At 43.2% G+C, this 17,195-nt stretch overlaps 1 protein-coding gene across 23 annotated transcripts in view; it reads left to right on the top strand.

The window, feature by feature from the left end:
• The first annotated feature begins 892 nt into the window (after window positions 1-892).
• The window catches only part of ARPP21 (cAMP regulated phosphoprotein 21), a 126,458-nt gene continuing 110,155 nt past the window's right edge, over window positions 893-17,195 (top strand). For 11 of the 23 annotated variants that reach the window (XM_072328816.1, XM_072328837.1, XM_072328835.1 and 8 more), the window contains exon 1: window positions 893-1,032. The gene's annotated coding sequence lies outside the window, so the exon portion shown is untranslated. Of the gene's footprint in view, window positions 1,033-1,270; window positions 1,536-1,772; window positions 1,878-1,953; window positions 2,415-17,195 lie in introns of those variants that run through there. The other 12 variants (XM_072328831.1, XM_072328827.1, XM_072328824.1 and 9 more) reach the window with 7 other exon arrangements.

Raw genomic sequence — 17,195 nt, 5'->3', positions numbered from 1 at the left:
GGGGGAGGGGATGAGATGGGGATCATGTGCCCCATTTTGAGTGGCTCATCTGCTACCACCCAAACTCTGCTGCAGTCCCCCCCTTTCAGCAGCTCGGCCGAGCACTGCAGGCGCTGTCAGATTTCTCTGGCAAATCTAGTGATCAAAACACCCCCCTCCACACACACACACACATCTTCGCTAAAGTTGGAATCGGGGGCCGTCTTTTTAGGGCTGGGGGGGGCGGTGGAGGGGCGATGGGGGGGCGGGTGGGTGCGCGTGGCGAGGGTAAGATGAGATGAAAGGGCCCCTTTCCTCGTTATCGCTGACCGGCGCTTTGTGTGCGCTCCCGGCTGGGGCCGGGCTGCTGGGGAGGGCCGGGGTGTGACCGGAGCAGCAGCACCTCGCTCACAGACAGGCGCACGGAGAGACACGGCCGCGGGGCCGGGCCGAGCGAGAGGAGCCGCCCGGCCGCGGTGTCTGCGAGGAGAGAGGGGCGGGTGGGGTCGGGCGCGCCATGGCGGCGGAGCCCGCCGCTCCTGTGAGGTGACCGAGGCGGCGCGAGCCGGAGCGGCGGCGCTGAGCTCAGCGTGCGCGGAGCCGGCGAGCAGCGCGCCGCTGTCTGCGGTCCGAGGCGCACCACGCTGCGTGGGCGGGGAGAGAGAGAAAGGAGAGGGAGAGACTCGCAGACAGACAGTACAGCCGGGAGCGCGGCAGATAAAGGACAGGGGACGGGCGGGAGGGAGAGCGAGCCAGAGGGGACACGGGAAGGCACGGAGGGGACCCGGGGCGAGGCGGGCAGGCGGCGCAGCCCGGCGAGAGGAGCCGGCCCGGGCGGGAGGCGGCGGGTCGGGCGGTACCGCGGCACCGCGTTCGACCGGCGGCGGATCTCCTCCCGCGGCGGAGGCGGAGGAAGAGACCATGTCTGGCAGGAAGACGGGCGCTGCGCTGTAACGGCGGCGCGGCCGCGGCACCATACGCGCAGCGGGCGGCCCCGCGCCGAGCGCAGACACCGGGCCGGCGGGACGCTGGGCACATCCCTTATCAGGCAAGGTAACGACTACACGAGAGAACGAAACCAAGAGCAAGTCAGAAATCCGCAGGCGCTCGTGCGGCGCTCTGTCCTTTGTTGTTGCGATTTACGTGCATTTTTTTTCGTTCCAGTGTGCTTTCTGTCGCCCCGCCGGTGTCGCGCTGCCCCGGGCGCGGGGCTGTGAGCGGGACCGGCGTGCGGGCGGCAGCAGTTTGCCTCAGAGAGTGGGGGGGGGAAGAACGACGCCGTGTGTCATCGGCGGTCTGGCGGGCGGGGACGGGAGGTGCCGGAGCCGGGAGGTGCCGGAGCCGGGCTGCCGAGTGCGGGGCGGTGTGCGAGAGGCAGGTGGGCAGCCGGGGGCTGCGGGGAGCCGGGGGTGGTGTACCAGGAGGAGAACGGTGTGAACCACGCTTTAAAACCTAAACTTTCACTGTCCGGCATCGAGGAATACGCTCTGCGTTGCTAGAGGAAAGCATTGTTCTGGAGGGTGGTGACTTGAGGGGAAAGGGTCACTTGGAGATTCGTGAGCATCCTTTTTGTTGTTGTTCTTGCATGCAGTGAAGGGAGCCGGGCGTAACAGCGCGCTGTCAGGCAACCCAGCAGCCCGTTTCCATTAAACAGCGTTACTGTGCTCATTGCAGTGCCGCGTGCTTGTTTCGTGCCTTTAGCAGTGCCGCTTGCGGGTCTATGGACATGCTCACCCAGCGCAGCCATTGTGCGGTGTTGCTAATTACTGTTGTGTTCTGCATTCGCTCATTGCCTGCACCAGCGGGGGATGCGTGCGAGTGTCGGGGCTGTTTGTGCGCCCGTGTTGCATTCCGGTGAGCGCGCTGAGATGGAACAAAGGAGCCACGGAGCAGCGCAGGTGTGTGTGTGTGTGTGTATGTGTATGTGTGTGTGTTTGTGTGTGTGCTGGTGTCACCTGTTTGGCTTCCCTGCCTTGGCGCTTGGCTGGGTGCGTTCGAGCTTGGCGCGTTCGCTGCCTGACCCACTCCAAAATGCCGTATGTAAGTTTGAGGTGAGCTCAAAGTGTCGAAGCTGAGTTGTGGGGAGGGGAGGAACGCCTGTAAACTGACCCGCAACTTTCCAGTCACATCACTTAACTGCACGCTGCTTTTTGTTTTAGCAGCCTTCGTCACGGATCGAGGCAAGTTTGCGTGCGCAATTAGGCTTGCACACTGCTAATCTCGCACAGGGCTTGCCTCCCAGCTCCCAGCTGGGCATGGTTACCTTGAGAGCTGAGGTGTCAGCGCTGTCGGAGCATGCTCCGGCGGGGAGACCGGGTGTGTGCTATTTTTAATACTATTTATTGAAGATGCTTCTCACTCTGCGATATACCGAGCATAATGGAAGAGCAGAGCGATGATTGGTTATGGATACTGGAAAAAGGAGAAATGCAAAGGTAAAAATGGAAATCCCTCAAATACCTCTGTTACGATTATCGAAAGGAAATGCGGTAGTGCGGAAAGCTGAGCGATGAGCTGCTCTTGAGTCAAACTGCTTTGTGATATCTAAAATGATTTTATTTTCTTTAGGAAGTTGTAAGGAACAAACTGCAGCTAGAAAAGGATTTCTGTTCTGTGCTGTTGACAAATATGATTGTATTTGGATGCGTTTAAGTTGAGGAATGCTCCATTTTACTTTCTGATGTTGAAATGTTTTACGGTAGAGTAGTGTGAGGGAATGCCTTTAAAACCTTCTTTTTTTCTTTTCATGTGAATGCAGTGCTAACCTATTTTAACGATTATTTATCTTCTTATTGGTGGCTTCCCAAAGCAGGAGCTCTGAGTTTTCATTGTTGCATGCAGTATTCGCAGAAGGCTGTAGAACTGCCTGAGATACTTGTGTAAAGCAAATACCTCTAGATAACGACAGTGTGTGCCATTATGTGCGGAGATGGTTCTCAAATACTGCCTTGTTTGGTTCCGTGTATCTGCAGTCAGAAATACATGCGCTGGCTATCTGCTGCAATCCTCGGAGTCATGTAGAGAAACTAGCCTTGCTTAAAGATGTTGTCTGTAAAACAAATGTGTTTTCTCTGTGTTGCCTACAGTTTTACAGGATGGTGGTCTAAGAAACATCTCAGTACCCCTCCTGCAAAATCCCTTTTCAGGGAATTACGCCTTCCTGCTCTGTGTCAGTCCTGACTGCCTTGGGGCTGTGCATGCGGATGAAGGTTGCTCGGATGAGGGTTCGCTACATCATATCCTTGGAGGAAAAACTGCTTGAGGAGGATAGAAGAAACGTAATTTTAACACAGGTGCAAGGATAGATCACAGAGAGATGCAAGGACAGTGATGCAGCCACTTGGAAACTTTATCCTGCTGATGTAACAGTGTGGGTCAAATCATGTTTTCATGATGGTGCTGCTTTTCCGGTGGGCTTCACTGGGGTTATTTGTAGGATTGCAACAAACTGGACTTGTCCTAACAAATCACTGTTAACCAAATAGAATTGCAGTCAGTATGTCAAAGGGACCAAAGAAATGTTAAAATTCACCGCACGCTTGGCTTCATCCCAGCTTACAATTTTAACAACTTGCATGAAACTTAGAATAAACAGAGGGAGGGGGAAAATGTGTGCTCGTGTAGGATGGCTTGCTTATGGTCTTCCTTTCCTCCTTCATACACCGCTCTCACTGCAGTCAATGGGAGCTTTAAATTTGGAAGTGCATCCAGAGTTTGGTTTCATGGTTTTGTCAGTGCTAAAGAAAGATCCAGGGACAAATCTTTGGCAGCTGTGAATCAGTGTAGTTCCATAGGGTTTAAGCACAGTGTCAGTTTACACCAGCTGATGATATGTCTTTCTGCTCGTAACATACAGGGCTTCGAGTATTGTCAGTTTTGATGGCATTAATTTCAGAGCAGGAAAATGATTTTTGGTAGATTGGCAAATCCTCGTTTATAGGGTCTGCTCACAAACAAGCCACTGAGTGCTCCCATCTCAGCTTATTCACTCGTTGTAAAGAGAATCTATAACTTACACGATTATTTAAAGGACACGCTGTTCATATGAAGTAACTTATTTGGAAAAGCACCATTAAAGATTGGCAAGTTGGGAAGTAATGTAACTACAGCATAATAAACTTGCAAAATGCGTTTGTCCCCTGCTTGTTCATTTATTAGATTTGGAGTTCTATTATTTATGTCCTCAGCAGGTAGTAAGTCATGCAAATGGGTCACTTTTTCTTGTAGAAGATTGAAACATTCATCAAACGAGTAATAAGGAGTACACAGCAAAGGCTGCGTACATTCCAGAGGAAAGGATTTGATTTGGAAGAGTTCAAAGTGCTGTGTGGGAACGTCTTTGTATCTGTATGGCAACATGCGTTTCTAGGACAGGTTCTGTTTTGGTGATGAACTCCAATCCAGGTAAGTTGAATTTTTGCCATTTTAAGGCTGGATAAATAGAATTGCAGAGAAATTATGCAAACCATGTCAGGTCATGCATCTCGTTTTCTACAGAAGCTGTAAACAAGACCTTTTCCAGTCCCCAGTCGTATGCCAATCATCCCTGGAGGAAAAGACTCTCCATCTAAGTGCTGCTTCTGTTTTATAGTTTTTCCACCTTATTTGTGAAATGGTAACTTTTGAAAATGTGTAAATAAGTTTAAATGCTTATGTTTATAAATACTACAAATATTACATTTGTATCTAAGCTGATAAAAAATACCTTTAGGACAAGAGAAAGGAATGTCTTGTGCTTGAGCATGTTTTCTTTTGGAAGTGGTGAAGGCACCTACAATTTCAGGTGGGCATACTGGTTGCCATTAATGGACAAGATATGGGTTTTCTTGGGTTCTTAGTTAAGAAGAAGACTTAAACTCCACTATACACAGACCACAGTGGCTATTGTTGACTATGGCAGAGTGTACACACAATTCATTAGAAAAGATAATAATAATAATTTAAAAAAAACATTAAAAAGGCAACTTTTAAAGTCTTCTTTCTTGAATAATGTCTGTGAGGGATTCATGTCAAGTAAGTTCTCCTTTGTCAGTCAGGGTCCAGACAACTGAGTTGCGGGTCTTCAGGGCTGAAGCACTCATTGTTTCCTCGCATTTCTGATGTAACTGCAGTTTTTGAGGCTCCATGTTATCACATATAATACTTAAGTAGTACATGAACTTGATGCATCGCAAAGAACTCAATTTAGAAAGACTGTCTATGTGTAGAGGTCTCTTATGTTTTTCCTTTATAAGAATGCATGTATAGTGTAATTTAGTACTTAATGCGTGGCATGCGTAATTCAAAGTTATGTATTGCATTCATTTGTGGATAAGGGTATTGGAGCTCTTACTGTCACTTCCAGATCAAAGAAAGGACTTCTGTGATGTCCTGCTGCATTTGCCCGCTTCCACCTGTTAGCAGCATTGCAGTGTTGCTACTTTCTTTTTCACTGTTGTGATTTCAGGTAATCTGTTATCAGTACATTTTTGTTTGAGGTTCCTTGAAAAAAGGGAGTTACTGAAAAACTGTCCTTATATTAAAATATTTAACTTTATATTTGTGGTGAAATTCTTAAGCCATGTTATATTGTTCTGGATTCCTGAGTAATAAGCCAGTATGTGAAAACATAGCTTTCCTTTTCCTTACACCTGAATTCCCTTTTGCTGAAGAAGTGTCCTAAACATGGAGAGAAATACAGCAAAAATGAGGAGTAAACTGAATAACCTATTCTACAAAAGTGAGTTCATAAGAGTCGTATAGATTTAATTGCTGGTGTGGTAAAGGTGAAACATTCCAGACAACCCGCGAGCTGTGGGGTTTTTTTCTCTTAACGCTGGAGAAGCTATGAAGTGTGAGAGAGTGATAATGTCATACAGTATGACTTAGCTGAAATGCAGAAGGCATAGTTAGGCAGTGACAGCTGGGAATTTGAAATTTATGATTTGGGTATCCAATGACTTTCTGAAGCAGCGGGGGATTTAGGATGTTTTCTGGTCACTGGTATTATATGAAGGCAGTAACTGGAAGACTTTTCTCAGAGCCAACTTGTTCACATAACATATGTTGAAGTATGTAAGGTGAGAAGTGCATTTTTAAAGGTGGAAGAAAATGTTACCCACTGAGAAACTGGGACACCCTTATGCTTGTTTCTCCAAATCTGATGCTTGCTGTTGGATCTTTTTAGGCCAGGAGCCACAGTTAACAAGAAGAGTACCGTGAGAAAGGAAAGTCCTATGTAAAGCGTTCTTGTACTTTAATGCTTTTCGGTTTATTTCTCATTTGGTTCCTGGCCATGCTATGATTTATGTATGAGCTGTTTATACATTGTGCTTAAAACTGTAGAATCTTAGGAACATCTTCCAACTGAGCAGTCTGCCTCCTAAATCAGATGCCTTCAAGCCCTAAGTCAAGAGAAGGCTTAAATGGTCAGCAGGAGGGTGTTCAGAAATAATCAACAATAAGAAAATACAGAACTTCTTTTCCTGCTGCTAAATGCTGCTTTTATTTCTTGGATCTTTTTGCCTTTTGTTCAGAGTCTACAGTTAAAACATAAATACATACCAATCTACTGCTCTCAGGCTTCTGCTTCACTCCAGTTTTTATGGCTGCGCAGCAGAGATTTTTACTGGCTTCATAAAGTCATCTGAGCCAGTTTTGTATTCTAAGACTTGAATTCTGTCACCAGAAACATTCCTGAACAGCTAATAATTTTGTCATTAATTAATCCTAGAGCTGTACTTTTATTTTTATTGCCTCGTGAGCTGAAATCTCACCATGTCTCCACTACATAAAGCGTTTTGTTAATTTTCATCATGTCCATGAATGAATGGTGCTGTTCTTTGCAGGGAGTACCAGCATCTCACTTTTGGTGCCTTGCAGAGCTCCTTATGGTGTAGTGCTTTATTTACTGTGAAGAAAGTTACCACAGTTTCTTCCTGAACAAAGAGGGATGGCAAGGCTTTCCGATTGAATGAAGCTAATGTAGATAAACTGCAGCGATTGGAAGCATGTTATATATGCAGCGAAATTGTTGTGTAGTTTAATGCTTCATGACAAGTAGTGGGAAGTTTTAATGAGAGCAGCCTTCAGTGTGGATGCAGCCATGTCAGATGGGTATAGCACGATGTACTTCTGGAGAACATGCTTGCTCCCTGCTTTTTTGTGTCTCTGTGCCATTGGACTTAATCTGAAAGCGTTTGCCTTCCCGTTGCACAGAAGTCAACAATAAATCGCAGTAGTTGAAACTAAACTTTAAGGTCTGCCTGTTTGCAAGTGAATATTCCATTTCTGACTACATTGCCGTAGGCGTAACAGTTAGAATCATTTGAATGAGTTTGCTTAATGTTTTATAAAGTATTTGTCATGGAGTCAGAAATGTTTATGATGTCATAAATGCTTTAGGAGAAACACATCAAATAAATTGGTCCACTCTAAAGGCTCACTGCAGATTTTAATGGAAGCCCGGGAAATGCCTGATAGCTTTATAATTTGTGTACTTTATAAGCCATGAAATCAGAAGTGAGGAGGTCTGACTTTCATGCTTCTGGCTTTTGTTCTGTTAAGGAAAATTCAGAGCTTTCTTCTACCAAGAAAAAAGGAAAATCATGAGCACAGATCTGAAAAGAAAGCATGATGAGCGACTTAGGGCATCTCTAAGTGCCTTATTTTGTAACGCATACTAACACAAGGAAAATGATAACCATTTCTGATTCAGGTATGACTTTGGGGGAGCTTAAATTCGTACATAACAAGTTTAACTGAATTGGAAAGTGTGCTGTATTTACCAGCTTTGTGTATCTGAATGTGCTTTTCCATTACAGTGTAGCATGTAAGCAGGGAAATGGAGTGGTCTCTAGTGACCAGAGCTGTGGCAAGCAGTGCAAGAATCCTGCTAGATACTGAAAAGACAATGAATTATTACTGATGGATAATGCTGCCTTGATTTATTTAACCTGTGCACTGATGAAAGCGAAAGAAGTCCTTGAATGACCCTCTTCTTGGAGTAACCATCTTGGGGTTGGGGGCTGAACTGAGGGAGAGGTACGGAGGGGACCTGCTGGTGTGTGGGCAGAGCACTGCTGTTTGGGGTATGAAAGTGAGCAGTGGGGCATGAGGGATAGAGGGATGGCGAAGGGGAGGAGGATTGTTAGGAGATATACTTACTCCCTGAAGATTGAGTAACTGAGATTTGGATTACCTGGAGAGAAAAAATACATGGACATACATGCATCTCTTCTCAGTATGAGTTGTTTTCTGATTTAAACTATAAATATTTCCTTATGCGTGTGTTGTGATCCCTGCCTTTGCATGGAGTGTCAGGACACGGTGGGCACTCCACTGCATTCCCATTTGATCTCTTCAAATCTGAGATTACAGGAACCATGTGTAGCCTGTGGCTTTTGAATTCTGCTGCTGAATTGCTCCTGTCTGCCACCTTGCAGAGGAGAAGGGAAGAACTCAGCATTGTTGCTGAGGAGGAGGCAGAGGGCAGCCTCACAGCAGCATGGCCTGGCCTTGTGTGGGTGCTTGAGGCCGTGCAGCCCAGCAGTGCTGGGAGGTGTGCGGGGTCAGTGGATCTCTGCTGTAGAGCTGACACCTCCCTGAAAATAAATCATCTTGTATCGTGAATAGCATTTGCCTCCACGTTCCAGCAGCCTCATAAATTAGTGAGGTATTTACTTTAATAGCAGAAAGGCCCCATGACTACATAAATTTCCCACCTTCCTGCAAAGGGCTCAGTGTTAATGGCAGGAGGGTTGGTAGAAAAGACCAGACCACAAGATGCCAAGGGTGACACAGCGCTTTGGCTGCGTGAGGTTTTGCTTCCAATGGCCGCACAGCCATAGGCACCACGTCCAGCCCTCTCCTTTGCCGGGATCGGTTCCGCAATGCGGAGGAAGATGCGGCACGCACCTACCTCTCTCAAAGCCCGCTTTGATGTTTTTGTTATTCCTGAGGGTTTGTCTTCTTCCTTTTTTTTTCATGAAGGAGAACAGAGAACGTAATTTGTACTCTCTAAGGCTAATTATAATTTTTCCTCCGCAGATGACTTCTTAGAGAGCTGTACGTTCAAAGAATTGCTGCTAACTCTTTTCTGTATTGCAGCTACGTTCGGTGTCCAGATGATGAAAGTCAAAATGTAGATTTCTCTTGACGTCTGTTTCTGTTTGTGTTTGTTCAGAAACATATATTTCTGTCACGTCTTTATTAACATTATCAGGCGCTCGACATCCTTGTGTAATAAAACTGCTTCGCTGAGACAACAAGACAGGGAAATATCAGTGGTACTTCAGTGAAACATTGTACTGATTAAATAGTGTAATTTCCAAATGTGGAAAATGAAATCAGTTCTGATTGCTTCAGTCCTTTGAGAGAGGAACTGCAGTGACACCCAATTGTTTGGCTTTCTGGAAAATCACAGCAGACCGAGCCATCCAAATTGGACTTCATGTTAGAAACAAATGGTGCAGCACTGCTTGCTAGATTCACCTTGATGGGAGATTGTAACAAAGGGAGAGCACCAGTAATCCGGGTCCTTCTGCTGTGCAGATGGATGTGCCCATGCAATGTCAGATTTACTCCCAGTGTGAAGTGGTCGGAATGAGGCAGCATGTGTTGGTGTAACACCACATGCTCTTCAGAACATCAGCTGCATGTGCAAGCAATGTGCGTGTCTAGATACTGCCCGAAACAGTCACCAGACAGGTGACTTCAATAAAAGAAAGTCCAGGCTTCTTGTTTTGACCTATACATGTGCATGTCAGGGCCAGTAATTGAGGTGCTATTTTAGTACTGTAAAATAGAAATTTCAGGTAGCCAGCCTTACAGACACAGTCGAGGAGGAAAAAAATTTCCAGTGGGGCTGAGGAAATCTAATGTTAAATTCTTCTGGCAGCAGCAAAGTGGGAAGTAAAGCACGCTGACACGATGAATCTTACTGCATCCTTGAGTGTAATACACAGAGGTGGCATCTTCATTCAGACCAGTCCAGAGACCTGACTTAAAGGTTACTGAAACGGGAGGAGGTCACTGCTATCCCGATAGAAACTCTTCTCTTGCTTTGTTTCTTCATGTACCTATTTCAAGCAAATGCTAGCATTTACGTCTCAGCCTTTTGCCTGATCCCTTCCATGCATGACATAACTATCTCTGTTCTGCTCCTTCCATCCGCTGAGCATTCTTCCTTCTGGGCCTTCATTTCGTGAGCTGTGCCCCCTGTGACCTTCTCTTTGTAAAACTGCCCTGGCTTTTCTTATTTTGTAGCATTTGCTTACTGTTTCTTAGCTTTTGCTTCTTGCCTGTCCATATCTATTGCATGGCTGTGTTTGAAATGACTGAAATCTTTGTTTTATTCATTACTGTTGCATACTGTTGCCCAGTTTATATTCTTACTTGCCCTATCAAGCAGTGTCGTTATTCAAGGTTTGCCAGTTCCTTGTTTTTTTGGACTTCGTTCTGGTATTTCTGAAGGAGAGAACAACAAACAAGTCCTGATTCCATCTGTAAAATGAGATTTTGTGGTGGGATCTGGAAAACATCCTTCTCTTGAATCTCTTCCTGTATGAGCTCTAGTTGATATATGTAGGGCCCTTTCGGGAAGCAAATTCGAAAGCTCTGTAGAATGTATGTTTTCGCTGCTGGAAAATGTTGTGCCCTGAACTCCATCTGTTCATATAGAATTTTTTTTTGTTATTATTGTTAACATTTTCAATAAATTTCATGTTCTTCTCTTGCTCAGAAAATAAAACATAATGAAAATGCCATAGAACAAAGCTTTTGACTGTGTTTGTTGGCAATGTCTTATCACACGTTGGCTCTCTGACCTTTCAGCTGGGCTGCTGCCTTTGGTGTGAGCAGGAGATCCAACAGCCTGCTCAGCACAGAGCACATTGCTCTGCATACAGCTTACTGTATTTGTGGATTATGCAATGAAGAAATGAGTGTAGATGGAGTTTTATTTTGTATTTCACCTGTACTCTTGTTGAATAAGCTGTATGCTGCATCGAAACCTGAAGGCTTCATATTGTAGCCATGGATCATATTTGAAAGCAGAAGAGACTGACATGTATGCCTATATTTGAGAACTCATACTGAATACCTAATACCTAATCAGTTTTTTTTTAAAGCAATAAGTTTGCTATCAGCAAATGAAAATAGAGCTTTATTTTTCCTGGAAGGCCAGTCTTTTTTTTTTTTTTTCTTTCCTATGTTTTGTTCCTCATTTTTAACTTCATTGCTGAGATAAATCAGGAGAAATGCCCGTGTTCAGCTGCCAATTACTGATTTAATTCAGTTCTTTTCAGTAATCTGATTGCCATTAGTGCCTAGTTCACTAATTGCCCACTGTACTGTCAGTTTGTTTTGAAGGGAACATTCTGAATATTCCAGACTGTAATGAGGAATGATGGTGGTAATCTGTAAAGATGATGCATGCTAGTTCAGAGCCAGTCATCTTCTATGGGCTGATCTTCAGACTGGTGGCCAGTCACTTCAGTCATCTCAGTAGTCACCACTGCATTGAAGAGTTTCCTCACCAGTCAAACCCTGAATTCTGTGATCATAGACTCATAGCATCATAGAATCACTCATGTTGGAAAAGACCTCAAGGATCATCAAGTCCAATGATGTGGAAACCCTCCATGTTTTAGTGGGATGTCATGCTAAGGAGTGTTTTATTCCATCAATAATGGTGCCAGTTTTCATATTCATAGCTGAACTCCTGACTTGCTAAGGAGATAATTTGTGATTTTTCTTTAAGGCACATTTATATGTCTCTGTAATTGCACAAGGGACTTGGAACACAGCAAGGTTTTATTCACATAGCCTACGTCTAAGCTGGCTGAAGGAAAGCTCTCACTTCTGTTAGTTCTCTAGTCATAATCCTTGCAAATAAAGGTATGTAAATGCTAGTCTGTGTAACCCTATTGCTACAGATTGGAGAGACATGCAGTTTTAAGTCCATTTCTGTGGGAGTGAGCAGGTACGTCTTACAAGATCCTTCCAAAATTTGCATCCACATACTTTGTGGTCTTTTAGGTTAAAAGTGCAACGTTTATAATTTTGAGCAAAACTAAGTTTAGGATGTTTCCCAAATCACTGGATTACCAGCCTGGATATATAGAAGTGGGTTACTGACAGAAAAGAGGTAGGTTGCGTATGGAAGAGAGACAGGCAAAACCCTTGTTTTCAGCTTTGTGCAAAATTTGGAAGTTGGAGCAGGTGAGCCTATTGCATGATAAAGGAGGTTGTTTTGTGTACTTCAGCTCACCCAAATGACTGCAGATGCATAATGTGGTCTTCATGATTCCTACCCTTTTACTTCTTAATGTCTCCTGAATGAAAACTGTTGAGAAGATTGCTAGCAATCTGAGGCAATTTAGTACAAGGAGGGTGCCACCGGGCTAATACTGATACTGTGAATAAGGTTATAGCTGTCTAGGAAAGCTTCCTCCACTGATGCTCAACTGTAAAGCATTGGGGTATAACAGTAGAGACCCCAGTTCTGCTTTGCTCTATGTAAGATTCAGTCATAAAATGCACCACTGAATTCAAGAAGCGAAAGTAGAGCCTTTCATAAATTGGCCAGTTATTCCACTCAGAAGATAAGTTCCCCGAGTCACTAGCAGAGAAGGAGGAATGAAGTACCTTGGCATCTTTTTCTGTGTTTTGGTTGGCAAGCCGTATGTTCATCACGTATGTATATGTATATGTATATGTATATGTACATGTACATGTACATGTATATGTATGTTCACACATACAGAAAAAAAACTTGCCCAGAAATATGTTTTTGCTTAGAGTGGAGCCCGATCCATGAACATGAAACAATTTCAAGAGGGGAATGGTCTACCTTGACCTCGTAATTTGGAGAAAGATATCTTAGCAGTAGAAATGCCTACTCAGTTTTTGTTTTGTATTTTTCTCTCCTGACTCTCCTGCTCTGAATTGCCCTTCCTCACACATGGTTTTACAGAAGTGTGGATGTCTCCAGGGAAGAAAAAGAGGCAACCAGCCATCTCTGATCAGCATGAAATGTTCTTAACAAGGATTCATTTTAAGGAACGAGTAGAGGAAAAAAACAGTAGCAATTGCTTTCAGACAACAAATGCACTTCCAGGATCATTTGTGCTGCACAATGGAAAGTATGTCAGAAGCTTATACATTTTGTAGGTGTTTTTACTGGGTGATCAGCAGTGAGGATAAAACCCGTGGTATGCATGAATTTTCCCAGTAAGGTTTTGAAAAGTACTGGGAGTTATTTCTAACACATGTAATGAGAGCAGACTAGAACTGAAATCACACAGATTGTCCTTACTGATTGCCCTATTTGGTTTGCGATGGTGCTGTGCAGCATCCCATAGTAAGGTGGACAGCTGATGTACTCAGACCTCTTCAGGATCCCCTAGAGAAACAGTCCTCCTATGTGATTGAAATCTGAAAGCCGTTTCCAGAAGTGTAGGCACTTCCAATCAGGGTGGTAGAAGAAACACGGAGAACAGCAGTCTGCTCTCAGCACTGCATTTGTCATAAATAAGTGAAATACCATCACATCAGAATTTAGATGCTGATAGAACTATATCTGCTTTTTCCTCATATTTGTTGTCAGTATTATAACACAGGCTCGCATGCTGCCTTTTTCTCAGTTCGTTCCTCATTCTCAGGAAATAAATCTGAGCTGTAATTATAAACTGCTCATGTTATTTCAGTCCTACTAGATTTATAATGAAATGAATCTTGTAGGTAGTATTTTGCATGAATAAATGCATTTTTATTGGTCTTTCATGCCTACTGTCTTGCAGTTCCCCAAAGAGTTAATTGCTGCCATTACTTGCAGTGTGCTTCAAAAGGTGAAGCAAAAGAAGCATGTGAGGCTTCTTCTGCTGAATTTCTGGGTTTCTTGTTATGTGTTCTATGTCTTAACACATAGTTATAAAATACTTCTTATTTACTTAGAGTTTCATTAGTGGCTGGTTTTCAGTTGTACATTCACATCTCAGCACAAACATTTTTGAGTATAAAGGCAACACTGGAAGGTGGAAGGTTTGAGGTTTATGGCCATCTGCGTGGGGAGTAGGATTTTGCTGACCTTTTTGTTCTTCATTTGACCAACTTCACTGTTCATTTAATCTCTGTGTTACTCCGTGTCTTCACTGGAAGGTACTACACTTTCTGTGTACTTATTCACAGGAAAACAGCATATCCAAATGTTGATGTTGCACCCAGATTTCACTTAAATATTTTTATTTTCCAGAACAAAATTCAATAGGCAAAAAATGTTGATGGGGAAGTTTTTGGTAAGGTTGCAGTGTAGATACTACCTTATTCATTATAGGTCTTTGAATTCCTTTCCTATGTGCCTCTGTCTTTGCTTAGCATACAGATGACCTTATATGATCATCTCCCTTTAAATATTTGGAAGTGTATATATATATATTTAATTATTTTCCAGTTAATGTTTTAAAAATAGTAGTTTTCCCTACAAATCCATGCTTGTAAAATAATTGCAGAAGTTAAAATGTGTCCCTTACTTGTTTATGCTGCTGTGACAGTGCAAGTATACACCAGAATTTAGTAGCCTTTTCCATCTCTGATTGGTTTTGTAATTTCTGTCTTGAGACTCTGAATGTGTCATTTCTCACTCAACAAAGTTTTCTTAGTGATTGACATGGAGGCTCTGTATGTATATGAAGCCCAGCTTTAGCCTTGAAGCTTCACTGCTTTGGTGCACTGCAGTTTCCCTGTTGGATATAGCTACAGTGCTTAGTAGTTCCTGTGTAACTGCTCTGTGCTGTTCTTTTTAGGCATTTTATAGTGTTATGGATTTTTTTTGTTTTGCTTTTAAGTTTGTGTGTTTTTTACAAACATTTTAAGTAGTGCTGTTGGTTTATTTTGGTTATTTGTTCTGATCATCCCCTCTTGATGTTTGTTTGTACCCTCACTGTTTTCCTGCTTATCCAGACTGGCAGTACCAACCGTGGTACCAGCAGTCTAATTGCTTTTCCCATCTCATTCTTACATGGAAGAAGACTTTAATCTAAAACAGGAGTCATCTCTTTTCCAGCTGCTCTGCTGCCTTTCCTGTTCATATGACACTTTACAGTGTGCCACCTGCTCCAGCCAGTCCTTGCCTTCTTTTTATTAGCATCAAGTCCTTCTGAATTCTTTTAAATATGGATTTTTCTGGTATCCTGAGATTACTTGTAGGTCAGGCAGCACCCTGACGCCTCCTTTTCCCAGGTGCAAAGCCCTTTGTTCAGTTTTGTAACAGTTTCTATATGGTTGAAAACGTGTAAGGCATTTTTAATTTTACACAGAACAGATGGCTGGTAGCAACTCCAGATTTGGTAGTAAAATAAGCCTGGGGTAGTAGTAAAACATTAATATATTTAGCATTAGCCGGTCCTTTGTGAAGTTGGATGAAAACCTTTTAAATCAACTGGAAGAGCCAGAGGGCAGTGTTTTCTTATTATGGTGAAGCATAGATTGAAGTGTGGACTGTTGGTTTTCTGATTGTCCGGTGAGAATGTTGACCCACTGCAAGAGCAAGCAGAAGGACACTTGAATTCAATAACTTTGGAGAATGAGTCAGAAACTCAAAATATCTTTCATGTGTGTCACTTCTTAGTCTTTGTGCAGTGTTGCTTTAGGACTTCATATTGCAGAAAACTTGGGTATAGTATGCTAAAGCAGTGGCAAATGTTGTAGTGTTAATTATGGGAGTGTGTCAGTGGTTACTGGATGTCACTACTCATTTGTCCCCAGATGCATGACACTCAACTGACACTGGCTTCCCTGGAACCCTGTAAATACAGATACCCCTGTTGTCCTTGTCAGTGATAGCGTTGTCTACTTTTAGCCATGCCCAGTTGTTTTTTACTTTTTTCCCACTAACATGCCATAGACTGCAATTAAATTTTTGCCTTCATTGTGGTTGTGAGCAGTAAAGTAAAATGAAGGTAGTCATAAAAGTGGTTAGGTTAAATTTAACCAAGCAAACTAATGGTCTCTTTGGTTCTTAAAAATCACATGTGCAAGCCAATGATATACATGTATAATATGATGAATGGAAAAAAAAATGTTTCATCATTCTAGTATCACAAATGATGGTGTTTGGGTTCTTTTGTATCTTCTAAAGATAGTCTGCCAGAGTCTCTGAAGTGTCACATCAACACTCAACAAACTCAGGGGCTGCAGAAGCGAATAAAGTCTTCCAAGGAGGCATTTCAGGACAGAGAGAGGTCTATAAATTTTATGGTACATCTTTGGGATCAGGCTTCTTCAAGAACAGAAGTTTCCCAAGTGCAGGTCGATTGCCGAAAAGCAAGTGGATTCCTTCAGGGGGTTCTATAGGAACTGAAGGTACCAAGAAAACAAATGTAGTAGTTGTAAAGCTTTTTACCATCCCTGGTTCACATCTGGAACCAATAACCCATAGTATAGGAACAAACCCAGAAACAATGCAGGAAAGCTCCAACCTGAGATATTCTCCTGGGAGATCATTGTGAGTTTGGAACATTCTCAAAGAAGTGTTTGGCAGAGGAACTGACGACTGTTGAAATAAGTTTTATGTTGTGTCTCTTGAAACAGAAATAAATTTAATGTACTTAAATTACCCCTTCAGACCTCAGACCATATATCAGTATGTAATTCTGTTTTTTTTACCCTTTGTTCTGCAGCCCCCTTCTCCCCATTCACCCGCTTGTTTGAGTTGCCAGAGATTTCAGCTTGGTATGTGAAGTTGTTGTAAAATATGGGTTCATGTACCTAAATTGATCAAAATACTTTACATGTTAAGTCAACGAAAGTCTTCCGTAAGAGATTTAAGAAGTGAAGAAGTGATGGTCATGGTAAATTATGTGGTTAACTTCCAGAGAATTTGAAAAATTCATTTAAATGCTTTGCCGTGTTTTCAGCAAGGTTATAGTCACAGTTTTCTCATTTGCTCATGCAGACAGCTGGGCGTTTGAACGTAAATGAGAACAGCTTTGAGTTCTGTAGAAGAAAGTGGAGTATTTTTGGTAGAGAAAGGGGTAAGCTGATCTGCAGGCCCCTAGTACATGGGTGGAACTGCAGCCAGGAGCAATACGTGATTATGGTGAGGAAACTGGAGCAGAAGCATTGCCAATCACAATGTAGTTCAATTGCAGTGCTGCTAATTCTGCTGTGGTCAGGAGTTGGTGCAGTCTGATATTTGAATCAATTGTTACAAGATATTAAGTGTTCACATACTGAGA

Source organism: Excalfactoria chinensis, chromosome 2 (assembly GCF_039878825.1).
Source record: "Excalfactoria chinensis isolate bCotChi1 chromosome 2, bCotChi1.hap2, whole genome shotgun sequence".
NCBI classification, from domain to species: Eukaryota; Metazoa; Chordata; class Aves; order Galliformes; family Phasianidae; genus Excalfactoria; species Excalfactoria chinensis.
The sequence above is the reverse complement of the archived record's forward strand: the minus strand, read 5'-3'. Positions and strand labels throughout refer to the sequence as shown.